The following is a 14,495-nucleotide window of genomic DNA, read 5'->3' on the forward strand; positions in this document are numbered from 1 at the left end:
AAGAGGGAAGGGTGAAAGGGAAGGGGGAAGAGAAAGCGGAAAGGGGAAAGGGACCCTCCTCCTTTCTCAGCACAGACTTGGGACTGGCCACGGTGGAGTGAAGAAAAACGTATACTGAAAATGGTTCCCTCTCCTTCCTTGCCATCTTTGTCCATTTTCTTTTATGCTTGAGCATGCACCATCAGATGGGACCACTAGTTCGCAGCTTAAAGCCTCTGGACTGTAGTGGCTAAGCCGACACGCGTTCAGCTGGCTGATTTTGCTACAAGGCTGGAAGGGGGAAGGGAAGGGGAAGGGGAAAGGAAAATGGAAGTGGAAAGGGAAAGGGAAGGCATAAGGAAGGGAAAGGGGAAGGGGAAGAGAAAGGGGAAAGGAAGGGGAAAGGGAAGAGGTAAGGGAAAGGAAAGGAAAGGGAAGGGGAAAGGGAACTGACCCTCCTCCTTTCTCAGCACAGACTTGAGACCGGCCACGGTGGAGTTAACAAAAACATTGTATACTGAAAATGGTTCTCTGATGTTGGTAAAGGGAAGGGGGAGGGGAAAGGAAATGGGAAGGAGGAATGGGGAAGGGAAAGGGAAAGAGCGTGCATGCCCCCTGAGCCGATGCGAATGCCCGGTGGTCACGATCACCTCCGGACCCCTGGCTGACACACAGAGAACCAGGATCTGTGTGTGTAAACAGTTTCCGGTTCTCTGAGGAGAGAAAAGAAAGTATGAACAGCGATCTGTCATCTCCCCTACACAGTCCCCTCCCCCTTCAGTTAGAATCACTTCCCAGGGAACACAATTAACCCCTTGATCGTCCCCTAGTATTAACCCCTTCCCTGCCAGTGACATTTTTACAGTAATCAATGCATTTTTATAGCACTGATTGCTGTATAAATGCCAATGGTCCCAAAAATTTGTCAAAATTGTCCGATGTGTCCGCCATAATGTTGCAGTCCCAATAAAAATCACAGATCGTGGCCATTACTAGTAAAAAAAAAAAAATGAATGAATAAAAATGCCATAAAACTATCCCCTATTTTGTAGACGCTATAACTTTTGCGCAAACCAATCAATATATGATTTTTGCAGGTTTTTTTTAACAAAAATATGTAGAAGAATACATATTGGCCTAAACTGAGGAAAAAAAAGTTTTTTATATATATTTCTGGGGAATATTTATTATAGCAGAAAGTAAAAAATAGAGTTTTTTTTATAAATTTAAGTATTTTTTTATTTATAGCGCAAAAAATAAAAACCGCAGGTGATCAAATACCACCAAAAGAAAGCTCCATTTGTGGGGGAAAAAATGATTTGAGTGCAACGTCACGCGACCGCGCAATTGTCAGTTAAAGTGACGTAGTGCCGAATCGCAAAAAGTGCTCTGGTCAGGAAGGGGGTAAAATCTTCCGGGGCTGAAGCAGTTAAAGTCAAACACAAAGACAGCATGTGTAATGTACTTTGTGTATCCAGGGCTGTGGACTTGTTTCAAGACTGTCTGGGGTGGGCTCCCTGACTAATCAAAGCTTGTCTGGGTGCCTGGCTATTGATTAGCTTACTGTTAATTAGATCACTGTTTAATTAGGTTAGTTAGCTGCTAGCTGTTCATTAGATATTCTGATGATATTACTGTTTAAAATTTGCATTGTTTAGGATAATGTGATCAAGCTCTTGTCTGAGTGGTATAATTGAATATAATGATATAGGGTTGTATAAAATCAATTTGAATTTACAATAAAAGTAATTCCTGTTTGTACCCAAGTTAGTGTCTAGTTTTTAGGTGCAATTCTCAGCCATAATACCTTGTTCCTGTGTTTCAGCGGCGAGGAAGCAGCTCCCTGACGGAGATACCCAGTCGGGTGTCAGGAGTCCATCACACCCTAAATGTAGAAACTCTTTAAAGTTCCCTCAGGAAGTCCTCAGCCTCCTCACAGTAGATAGCATGGGCTGCATGAAGTTGGATGCCACCATCTCAACTTCTCACACTGTACTCCATGCTTTGTCTTGGTTCTATTTGAACCAGTTCTCCACGGTCTTGTACAATATTGGACTCTCTAGCTTGGCCATCACAGGTAAATTCATTCACCACACTGGGCTTTATTTTCCCTTTTCTGGCTCTTTCACACAAAACACCAAATAGTCCCTGAGAGGTGCTTTCTTCGTGAGGATCTGGATGATTCTGCTTGCCGGCATCCAAGCACCGCTTTTGATATTGGGAAATTCAGCTCAAAAGGCGTTCAGCACTTTCGGCGAGTCATACCAGTCTAAGCTGTGGGTTTAGGGCTTGTCAGTCTGATTTTATTAAATAAACCTGGGGAAAACTGAATATTCAGTTTTCTTCGCTCAGTACAGGCATTCTGGAGCCCCTCACTCCGCATTTGTGAGAACTTGATTTTGCCTGCTTTCACAGTGACTGTAGTAATAATAAAGTGAGTCAGAATTTATGAAAATAACCACAAGAGAATGGAATTCGATATACTGTATAAAAAGGACAAATCTAGAAACAGCTTAGAAATTCCAATCAGGCTCATGCAGATGAGCCTTTTGAACAATAAGACAAACTGCAGCTCATTATTTTATATCAATGGATTGTACAGATGAAAAGGGTGGATATTATTTTTTCATTGCATGTATTTATTAAACAAATTAATAAAAAATAAATAAAAACTGAAAAGTCTGTTTTTAGTTCTAGATGTTCCACTAGCTCTCCATGGTGTCGGACAATTGTAAATTGGATTAGGGGACAAAAACTCAAGCCTGTGTCTCCTACGGATGATGTCCACCTTCCACTGGTTCAGTACCTTGCCCTCCCAAACCTGGGCAAAGAGAACCAGTCTTCTTCCCACTGGCTAGAACTCAGAAGGACTTATTGGTAGGTTTGGACTGCTGGGAAATGTTTCTGAAAGGGAGGTGTTCAGCATTCCCTTTCATGGTGTATGATGCAAAAACTCTCTGCCAAGGTGATAAGATTTGGCCTCCTGAAATGGTTCTTGGGTTCTTTTATTTTTATAAAAATATATATACATTTTATTTTTTATTTTGTTTTTTTCTTTGAGGATCTTTCCAAATACTACTTTCTCAGTAAATGAGACTCGGCACAAACCCTGCTTAGATCCTGCTTCAGCTGCCCAGTGATTTATCCAAAACCTCTGCAACCTGTCACTGAATATGTAATTATTCGTGCTGACTAATGAGTAAGAAAAATGATGGCCCCTGCAAAGCTATCTGGGTCTTTTCCAATACCCCGGATAATATAATCTCCAGGCAGATCTGAGGACAGAGCGATCTCGATGTTTGGAGTCTTGCAATGCTTGGTAGATGCTTTTAAGGGCTACTTTAAGGACTGCGCCTGCCAAGGTGTAAAGTCTCTTCAGGTCTGAATCACGCCTCCTTTCAATAGGATTTTTAAATGTTACAATCATCCAGTGGGATCATTTCATGCCTGCCCAACTGCTGCAGAGTCATGTTCACTTCAGGGGGCCTCTAAATTCAGGGCCATGAATAAGGGGGTACCACCAGCCCTGCATGGGCCCCAGACAGCTGGGTGAATCGGATAGGTGCAAGGAGCGGGACTGGTGTGGGGGAGGGGGCAATTACTGGAATCAATCCCCTGTATGACTCTCTCTGCAACACCTGAAAGCTGGCTTCTTCTCCTCTCCCCCCCCCCCACTGGCTTTCAGCTGCTGCAGAGAGCGCAATACTGGGGATCGGTTACAGTAAATTCCTCCCTGTGCACCATATCATTCCCTTTGCTGCCCATGTCCACCTATATGCCCCCACCCCCATAGTGGTGCCCACTTTCCTCCTCTTGTACCTACTACCGGCAGTTGCAAGCACACAATAGGATCCTTCAGGATAGAGGGGGGGGGGGGGGGAAGGGTCCAGTAAATATGTTACATTTACCAGCCCCTTAATTTCCTGAATAAACACAATGAGTTATGAGTACCCATCACTCACTGTGTTTATTGATAACTGGAGCATAGTAAACTGGCTGTTTGGATCCCCATGGTTTCTAACAGCAGCCCTGTCTGAATCTACCAGACGGAAATGGTTAAATATGCCAAGTCTGTTTATCTAAATGGTGTTTTTACCATATCCCATTCTTTATCTATCAGTAGGGTTGCACATATACCACTTTTATAAGCCCAAGTACAAGTACCGGACGTTTTTTTAAGTACTCGTCGATACCGATTACGATACTTTTTTTTAATGTCATGAGACAGTGGCACTAATATGCAGCACTGATGAATTATTTTTTTACAAATATATATATATATATATATATATATATACACATACACACACACACATACACACACACATACACACATTCGCACTGAATAAATTCCATGCCTAAACAACAATTGCTAGTTCAAATGCAATCCTATATATACCGTTATAATTTTATAAACCATATATTGTTGAAAAGGTGTCAATTTGTGAAATTTATGTAGTGCTGACATGGTTTATTGATGTGATTATACATGCTTAAATGTGAGGTATATGGACATTACTGCGGTTTTGCACTAGAGCAATCTAGTGGCCAAATATGAGTAACGCACCCGTTTATCATTTACCTCAGAACAACCTAAAGACTTGTACAGGAAGTGACTGTTTTGGATTCTGAAGGTTGACCTTGTTACCCAGGAGTCCGTGTGTGTCCTACCCATGAACACTCTTACGCAGTGCATGCTGGGTAGAGGATATAAGGGACAGCAGTGGCCATTTTAGCTCTCTTGGGACCACGCTGCCTGCCTGTGCGGATCTGTGAGGAGTTTTCCCGGGAGACAGCTGCAGACAGTCACCGCGGATTGCAAACCTGCTTGTTTGCAAGGTGATATGACGGAGCCTGAGAGCTGGTGATCAGATTGACGAGGCCCAGAGATGCTTATCGCAGTAGTGGAGGACCAGATCCAGTCAGCGGAGTGACACAGAGCATCTGCCCAGATGATACAGAAGCAAGCTACAGTTGCAGGATCAAAGTCAACACCCAGAACTCCGATCCAGTTGGTGAGCGGGTTACAGCCCATCATTTGTTAATTTGCTGCACACAGTTATGCCTCGTACACATGTAGCAGACTGTCTGGCGGACTGTCCGTCGGACTTTCCGAACGAGCTGCCTGCCCACACACGGTACTTTTGCAGCGGACTAAGTACGACGCACTAAGTCCGCCGTACTTTTGAAATGAACGGACTCGCCCACACACACGGAGGAAAGTATGCTCATTTTGAGCGCGGCTCCAGGTAGCCGGGACCAGCGAAGTAAGCGTCGCTGGCCCAGTCACCTGGTATGGACTTAAAGGGGAATACCTTCGCCGAAAAATCGGCGTGGGGGTCCCCCCCAGGTCCATATCAGACCCTTATCCGAGCACGCTACCCGGACAGCCAGAAAAGGGGGTGGGGACGAGCGAGCGCCCCCCCCCCCTGAGCCGTACCAGGCTGCGTGCCCTCAACATGGGGGGGTGCCTTGGGGAAGGGGGGCCATGCGGCCCCCCCACCCCAAAGCACATTGTCCCCATGTTGATGAGGACAAGGGCCTCTTCCCGACAACCCTGGCCATTGGTTGTCGGGGTCTGCGGGGGGGCTTATCAGAATCCATGAGCCCCCTTTAATAAGGGGGCCCCGGATCACGGCCCCCCCACCCTATGTGAATGAGTATGGGGTACAATGTATCCCTACCCATTCTCCTGTAAAAAAAAAAAAATAAAAGTAAAAAAAAAAAAAGTAAAAAAAAAAAAAAAAAAACACAACACACAAGGGTTCAAATCGTTTATTGCACAGCTCCGGGGGTCTTCTTCCATCTTTGGGGGTCTTCTCACCGGACTCCTCCACTATCTTCTGCTTTTTTGCTAGCTCTTTCACTAGAGGAGGAGCCCAGCTTTCTTCTTCGCCGCCGCCCTCTTCTTCCGACTTCGGGGGTCTTGTCGTCCTCTTCGGTTCTTCTTGCCGGGCAACGCGCCTTCTTCTAGCTCTTTTACAAGCGGTGGCCCGGTCTGATGTCCCCGTCCATTATGATGTCAGTCCCAGAGGATGCTGGGACTGTGACATCATAATGGGAGAGGACATCATCCGGTGATGTCCCTATATAAGTCGGCGCACGCCACGTGTCCTGTCATAGTGACCGGAGACAGCGACAAGGCAACATCTCCAGAAGAGAAGAACAGAAGATGGCAACAGCGACAGAAGACCAGGCCACCGCTTGTAAAAGAGCTAGAGGCGGCGCGGTGGCCCAGCAAGAACAAAGGAAGAGGGGGACAAGACCCCCGAAGTCAGAAGAAGAGGGCGGCGGCGAAGAAAGCTGGGCTCCTCCGCTAGTGAAAGAGCTAGCAAAAGAGCAGAAGATAGCGGAGGAGTCCGGCTAGAAGACCCCTGAAGACGGAAAAAGACCCCCGGAGCTGTGCAATAAACTATTTTAACCCTTACGGCTCACGGATTCCAATAAGCCCCCTGCCTGCAGACCCCGACAACCAATTGCCAGGGTTGTCGGGAAGAGGCCCTTGTCGTCATCAACATGGGGACAATGTGCTTTGGGGTGGGGGGCCGTACAGCCACCCTTCCCCCAAGGCACCCCCATTTTGAGAGCACGTGGCCTGGTACGGCTCAGGAGGGGGGGCGCTCGCTCGTCCCCACCCCCTTTCCTGGCCGGCCGGGTAGCGTGCTCAGATAAGAGTCTGATATGGACCTAGGGGGGACCCCCACGCCGATTTTTCGGCATAGGTATTCCCCTTTAAGTCCATACCAGGTGACGGAGCCAGCGACGCTTACTTCGCAGGTCCCGGCTACCTGGAACCGCGCTCAAAATGAGCGGACTTTTCTCTGGGCAGGAAAAGTCCGTTCATTTCAAAAGAACGGGGGACTGGCACACACACGGCCATACTGTCCGCCAAAACGCGAGTCCAGCGGACAGATTGGTGTGCAAAACTACTTTCTTAGTCCACCGGACTTTTGGGTAAAAAAAAGTCCGCCGGAGCCTACACACGGGCGGATTGTTTTCCAACGGATTGTTTGATCGTGTGTACGCGGCATTAGACTCACTTACAGGCCTCACTGGAACCTGTTGTTCCACGGAGGCGTAACAGAGCAACTGACATTGAGCAGGCTTGAGGCCTACTTCACTTTAGTGCCCAAGCGTTGTGTATAAGTTCTTGGAGTTATACCTGGAGTACCTTAAGCTAACTCTTACCTACCTTTTGGATTACAAATATCAGAGGAGTCATCTCTAGCTAGCGAAGAAAGAATATACCGGAGAGTGTACTTTAAGTGAGGCCTCACGTATAACTTTAAAGTAGCGGGAGCTCCCAGGTTTAGATACATAGAAATATATATCTTTCATATTGTATTTGTCGGTTAATTTATAATTAACCAACATCCTACGTTGGGATGGCAGTGCTATCTCTGTAACCACCTGCTTTAATATATATGCAGTAAAAATATTTCTGGTTAAGTGCCCAGTTGTGTGGCGTGCTGTTTTTCTCCACCAGGTGGAGCTAGAGGATCCTGAGGGTATTATACAGGTACTTTACATTGTTGTATATTGTACTGTATTACATTGCACCACAGCTGTGCCAAGGGGATTGAGTCAAGTTAGTGGGGTTTCTTGGTAGAGTGCAGGCCCAATTCAAACCAGCAGCTCCTTCGGGGGTCAGTGCTACATTTAGATAAATCAATGTGATATATGTAATCCTGTGACTAATAAATAATACAACAATAAGTGTTCTAGTCCATGCATCAAAACAAACTCTGTATAGAGATATTGTAACCAACACTGATGGGCTCTAATAAAGTAACAATGAAAAACAATGTAGGATGGGGGTTGATCAAGCTGTCTTTGTTCCAGTGTAGACAATTCCAACAGGTGTAACAGACGTCCTGACCACACACACCCTGACTATTCATACATTTTTTTGTGCATGACTTCCAAAAAAAAGATAGGCAAAAGCTTGGGATCTGGGTCCTTATTCACCAGATCCTATTGATCCTCTCTGCCTTTTCGACAGGAGTAGTCAAATTGGGCTTGTATGGTCACCATGAGCAACTGCAGATCTTCAGCCAGGATCTCTCGTCCTTCCTGCACACCAGATGGTTCAATGATGGGCTTTCACCAACGCTTCTCCTCCCTCCAGCACAGCAGATGACCAAGCTAGATCTGGCTTGTGGGGTCACTGTGACCGGATCCCGCTTCACCTTCAGAGAACCGAATTGAATTTTCAAGACAAAATTGTAATGCCACACATGTGACACAATGAACCATTGGGAAAAAAAGAAAACTCAGTGTAAAAATGCTTTATTTAAAAACTGACATCAATAAAAATTGGTTTACATTAGCCAAAAGGCTGCAAGACAGTTGCAAAAAGTTTTTCAATGCAATAAAAAAAAATATAAAAGGCTTTGGAACCAACAAATAGTCCTCCTGGATCAGCTGACTCGCACCGATCGCCTAGGCTTGACCCGTTTCTTCATTAGTATGACAGCTTCTGCTGAACCCTCTTCTGATTTAACTATTTTAAATGACTGCCCCACACGCTGGTCAAGTACATTTAACATAATCGCAAGACTCCCCAAACTGAAAGGGTCGGTCTGCCAAATCGCAAACATGGGATGGGATAGCTTGCTCCCTAGTGAATGGCAAAAGATCACATGACCTACTGCTGCCTTTTACAGAACATACTAAAACCCTCCAGTGTGACATGTCCATGTCCCTGACCTCTTTGATCTACTCACCCACCTTGAGAACTTTAAACAGAACATTAGCTACCAAGACCTTTCCACACTTGCATAGAAAATGAAAGGGATTGTGAACCAGTGTTTTGCCTCAGTCTTAGATCCAACTGATGAAAAGTTCTTGCCACTTGCAGCAACTGCTTGTTTTGTAAACCCTACTGTCCGCAAAACCCTTGTTGATGTGGCAGATGAGAATATTTAGGAACTGCTTAAGAAGGCAGAGGAGAAAAGGTGATACTCTAAAAATTAGAATATCGTGCAAAAGTTAATTTCCCTAATGCAACTTACTGTAAAAGGTGAAACTCATATACGAGATAGACACATTACATGCAAAGCAAGATAGTTCAAGCAGTGATTTGTCATAATTGTGATGATTATGGCTTACAGCTGACGAAAACCCCAAATCCATAATCTCAGAAAATTTGAATATTGTGAAAAGGTGCAATATTCTAGGCTCAAAGTGTCACACTCTAATCAGCTAATTAAGCCATAACACCTGCAAAGGGTTCCTGAGCCTTTAAATGGTCTCTCAGTCTCTGGTTCAGTAGGAATCACAATAATGGGAAAGACTGCTAACCTGACAGTTGTGCAGAAAACCATCATTGACACCCTCCATAAGGAGGTAAAGCCTCAAAAGGTCATTTCAAAAGTCGGATGTTCCCAAAGTGCTGCATCAAAGCACATTAATGGAAAGTTATGTGGAATGGAAAAGCGTGGAAGAAAAAGGTGCACAAGCAGCAGGGGTGACCACGGCCTGGAGAGGATTGTCAGGAAAACGCCATTCAAAAGTGTTGGGAACTTTTACAAGGAGTGGACTGAGGCTGCAGTCAGTGCATCAAGAGCCACCACACACAGATGGATCCTGGACATGGGCTTCAAATGTCATATTCCTCTTGTCAAGCCACTCCTGAACAAACAGCCTCAGAAGCGTCCTACTTGGGTTAAAGAAAAACAGACCTGGTCTGTTGCTCACTGGTCCAAAGTCCTCTTTTCTGATGAGAGCAAATTTTGCATCTCATTTGCAAACTAAGGACCCAGAGTATGGAGGAAGAATGGAGAGGCACACACTGCAAGATGCTTCAAGTCCGATGTGAAGTTTCCAGAGTCTGTGTTGATTTGGGAAGCCATGTCATCTGCTGGTGTTGGTCCACTGTGCTTCATTAAGTCCAGGGTCAATGCAACAGTCTACCAGGAGATTTTGGAGCACTTCATGCTTCCTTCCGCAGACAAGCTCTATGGGGATTGGGACTTCATTTTCAAGCACCTGCCCACACTGCCAAAAGCACCAAAACCGGGTTTAATGACCATAGGATTACGGTGTTTGATTGGACAGCAAACTCACCTGACTTGAACCCCATAGAGAACAACGCAGAAGAGCTGAAGGCCATTATTGAAGCATCCTGGTCTTCTATAACACCTCAGCAGTACCACAGCCTGATAGCTTTCATGCCATGCTGCATCGAGGCAGTAATTGCTGCAAAAAGGGGCCCAAACCAAGTACTGAGTACATGGTATGCATGCTTATACTTTTCAGAGATCCATTATTGTTCTATGTACAATCCTTGTTTTATTGGTTGCATGTAATGTTCTAATTTTCAGAGAGTGTGAATTTGGGGTTTTCATGAGCAGCCAGCCATAATCATCACAATTATGACAAATCAAGGCTTGAATTATCTGGCTTTGCATGTAATGAGTCTATCTCATATATTAGTGTCACCTTTTAAGTTGCATTAGTGAAATAAATGAACTTTTGCACAATATTCAAATTTTTCGAGTATCACCTGTATGCCGTAGGAAAACCCACATTGCCCCACACAAAAGATAAGGCATTGTCTGAAAATTATGTGGAACAGGAGAATATTGAAAAATCGCAGAACGTGGAAGATGCACAATCCATATCTAAGCAGCCAGTCTTTCATTTTCTTTCTAAATGCCAGAGAAGACCCAGGCTGGGGCTCTCCCCAATCTTTGCACCAGGTTGCCACCATTACTGAGGACACTGGAACAGATTTTTGGCTGTCAAGAGTGACACTTTATCACCAGCTAAAACCTTTTGCATTAGGCCTGCTGGCTATGCCAGTTTTTCATGCTGGCAAAGGATATTCAGCGTCACAGATGACCTCTCTAGAGGCTGGAGGAATAGAACAAGGGTCATGTTGGCAGGAAGTACTTTCCTTAAAATATATTGAAACAAATAGAAATAGTTTATTCCACAGGTATTTCTAACATATGAAGCATACCTAATACTTGTGGGTTGTGCTCATTGCGATAGGAAGAATCAATAATTCAAGAACAGTTTTAATCAATTAAATTAATGGGACAAAAGTGCATACTACAAATGCCATTAGTATGTGGAACTATAACTACCACCTTTTATCAACTCCTCTCTCTTAGCATTGACAAATTTGACAGTAGAGGTAAATATCACACCACAAAAAAAAAAAAAAAATAGATCCGTAGCTGTCAAAAAGTCCAGCGTTAAGCCAAGGTATTTCCCCTAGTAGTCTTTTTAGTGTGATATTTACCTTTATTGTTATTGAAAATGCTGAGAGAGGAGTCGATAAGTGGTGACTGTTATAATCTACACACTAACAGCAATATTGTAGACTGTGCACTTTTTCTTTGACTGTATCGGAGCATTAGAATGGTTGATATGACAAACTGACAGTAAATTGATTCTTATTGTAAAAATAAGCATTACTCGCAAGCATTGGTTTATTATGCTCTGCCAGACTGCCAGTGCCTGTGGAGTGTGCTTGTAGCTGCAGTGTGTACTGCATGGTGGCATCATCACAAAAAGAAAAACAGAGTTAGACTTACCGGTGACGGTATTTCTAAGAGCCTATCAGGACAACCCCCGGAGAGAGTGTAGCTCCACCTTCTTTTCAGGAAACACACGCCCACTTTAAAAACACCTCCTCTTCCCCATGGCTTCAGTTATTGTGGCCTTCCGACACTGGAAAACAAAGCACAGAAACCAAACCACCATGGTAGAACTTAACCACTTCCCGACCAGCGCACGACGATGTACGTCGACAGAATGGCACGGGCAGGCATATTGGCGTACATGTACGTCCAATATTCGTTGCCGCCGTGCCATCGGGAGCGCGCCGCCGGCGGCGCGCTCCCACGCTGGTCGGGACCACCGTGAGTCCGGTCGCGGGACCCGCGGACTCTATCGCCGCGGGCATCCCCGCGATCGTCTCACGGAGCGGCCGAATGGAGGAAATGCTGTATAAACAACATTTTTCCATTCTGCCTAGCAACTAGTGACGCTGATCTCTGCTCCATGTGATTGGAGCAGAGATCAGTGTACACTAAATGAAAGCCCAACCCCCCCACAGTTAGTAACACACCCCTAGGAACACTTAACCCCTACACTGCCACCCACTGGTTAACCCTTTCACTGCCAGTGTCATTTACACAGGAATCACTGCATTTATATAGTGATTACTGTATAAATGACAATGGTCCCAAAAATGTGTCAAAAATGTCCGATGGGTCCCCAACAATGTCGCAGTCACAATCAAAAATCGCAGATCGCCGCCATTACTAGTAAAAAAAAAAAAAAAAATTATTAATAAAAATGCTATAAAACTATCCCTATTTTGTAAACGCTATAACTTTTGCGCAAACCAATCAATAATCGCTTATTGCGATTTTTTTTACCAAAAATATGTAGAAGAATACGTATCGGCCTAATCTGAGGGAAAAAAATGTTTTTTTATATATTTTTGGGGGATATTTATTATTACAAAAAGTAAAAAATAATGCGTTTTTTTCAAAATTATCGCTCTATTTTTGTTTATAGCGCAAAAAATAAAAACCGCAGGGGTGATCAAATACCACCAAAAGAAAGCTCTATTTGTGGGAAAAAAAGGACGTTAATTTTGTTTGGGAGCCACGTCGCACGACTGCGCAATTGTCAGTTAAAGCGACGCAGTGCCGAATCGCAAAAAGTGGTCTGGTCTTTGACCAGCAAATTGGTCCGGTCTGAAAGTGGTTAATACACTTACTAAGAATAACCTAGGGAGGGAAGTAACGGTTGTCCTGAAAGGCTCTTAGAAATACCGTCACGGTAAGTCTAACTCAGTTTTTCTCAAATCGCCTTTCAGGACAACCCCGGAGAGGATAACCGAGAAACTTACCCTAGGGTGGGACTACTGCCTGCAGTACCTTCCTGCCGAAGGCCTGATCTACCGCAGACAGTAGATCTAACCGGTAGTGCCGGAGAAACGTCGAATAACTGGACCAAGTGGCAGCCTTGCAAATCTGTTCAGGCATCGCACAGGGCCTTTCAGCCCAGGAAACTGTGGATCTAGTAGAATGAGCGGCAATACCTGAGGGAGGTATTTCTCCTTTCGCTTTATAGGCTTCTGCTATAGCCAGCTTAAGCCACCTATCCAGCGTATTCTTGAAGCTTTCTCCCCCTTTCGTGATCCCGAGAATACCACAAAAAGGGCATTTGATCTTCTGAAGTCATTCTTAGAAATTGCAGTAAGCATCTTCTTACATCCAAACGTGTGAAAAAAGTCCTCTCCTGCATTAGCTGGGGTTGCAGAAAAGGTAGGCAACACTATCTCCCGAGTCCGATGAAAGGCTACTTTAGGTAGGAATGCTGGATCCATCCTAAGAACTACTACTGTCCGGAAAGACTAAGGAAGGGTTCCGTAATTGCTAAAGCTTGCAGCTCGCTGATCCTCCTAGCCGAGGTGATGGCCACTAAAAAGATCGTTTTAAGAACCACCTTTTGTAATGAAGCTTCTTGTAAGGGTTCAAATGGTGCTCCTGGGAGATGCTGCAAAACTGTCGACAAATCCAAACTGGGAAAGTCTTTAAGGGCTACCGGTCTACTTCGAGCAAGAGCCCTAAAAAATCTAGAAATTAAAGTCTCTTTTGATAAAGTCTTTTCAAAGAAAACTGATAAGGCCGCCACCTGAGTCTTCAGGGTGCTGGCTCCTAGCCCCTTCTCCATTTCTTCATGGAGAAACTCCAGAATGCACACTGTGCTCTTTACCTTGAGCTCTCTGGACCTACACCAGGAGTTGAACTTCTTCCAGACCTTCATGTAAATTGCCTGTGTGACTGCTTTCCTGCTGGATAGCAGGGTCTTTACCACCTTATCCGAGAGCCCTTTTGCTTTTAAGAGATCCTCCTCAGAAACCAGGTGGTTAGCTGTAGAAGTTCCACCTCTGGATGATTTACTGTCCCCTGGGATAACAGATCTTTCCTGTGTGGTAACCTCCATGGAGGTTTTGAGGCTAGATTTCAAAGCCCCGCAAACCAAGGTCTTTTTGGCCAAAAAGGAGCGACTAGTATTAAGTCTGTCCTTTCCTCTCTGAATTTCCTCAGAACTAGTGGAATTAGGGAAAAGGTAGGAAAAGCGTAGCACAGCTGGTAGTTCCAAGTAGTGCCAAGGGTGGGCGAACGCATCCAGCCCTACTGCTGCGTCCCCTCGGTGAAGAGAAAAGAATCTGTCCACCTTTGAGTTTTGCTGGCTGGCAAAAAGGTCTATCTGGGGAACCCCCCAAGCCTCGGAAATCATCAGGAACATCGCCTGATTCAGGCTCCACTCTGCCTCTATCAATTTCCGTCCGCTTAAGAGATCCGCCAACAAGTTCTGAGAACCCTTCAGATGAACTGCCGATAGTGAGGCCATATTCTGCTCTCCCCAGGCTAACAAAAAATTGGCTAACTCCATCAAGCCCCTGCTCCAGGTTCCCCCCGCTTCATTATGTAGGTTACCGCAGTTGTGTTGTCTGATAACACCTGGACATGGTGACCTCTCAA

This window comes from Lithobates pipiens, unplaced genomic scaffold (assembly GCF_037356315.1).
Source record: "Lithobates pipiens isolate NorthernLeopardFrog02 unplaced genomic scaffold, aLitPip1_a1.2 Scaffold_28, whole genome shotgun sequence".
Classification (NCBI taxonomy): domain Eukaryota; kingdom Metazoa; phylum Chordata; class Amphibia; order Anura; family Ranidae; genus Lithobates; species Lithobates pipiens.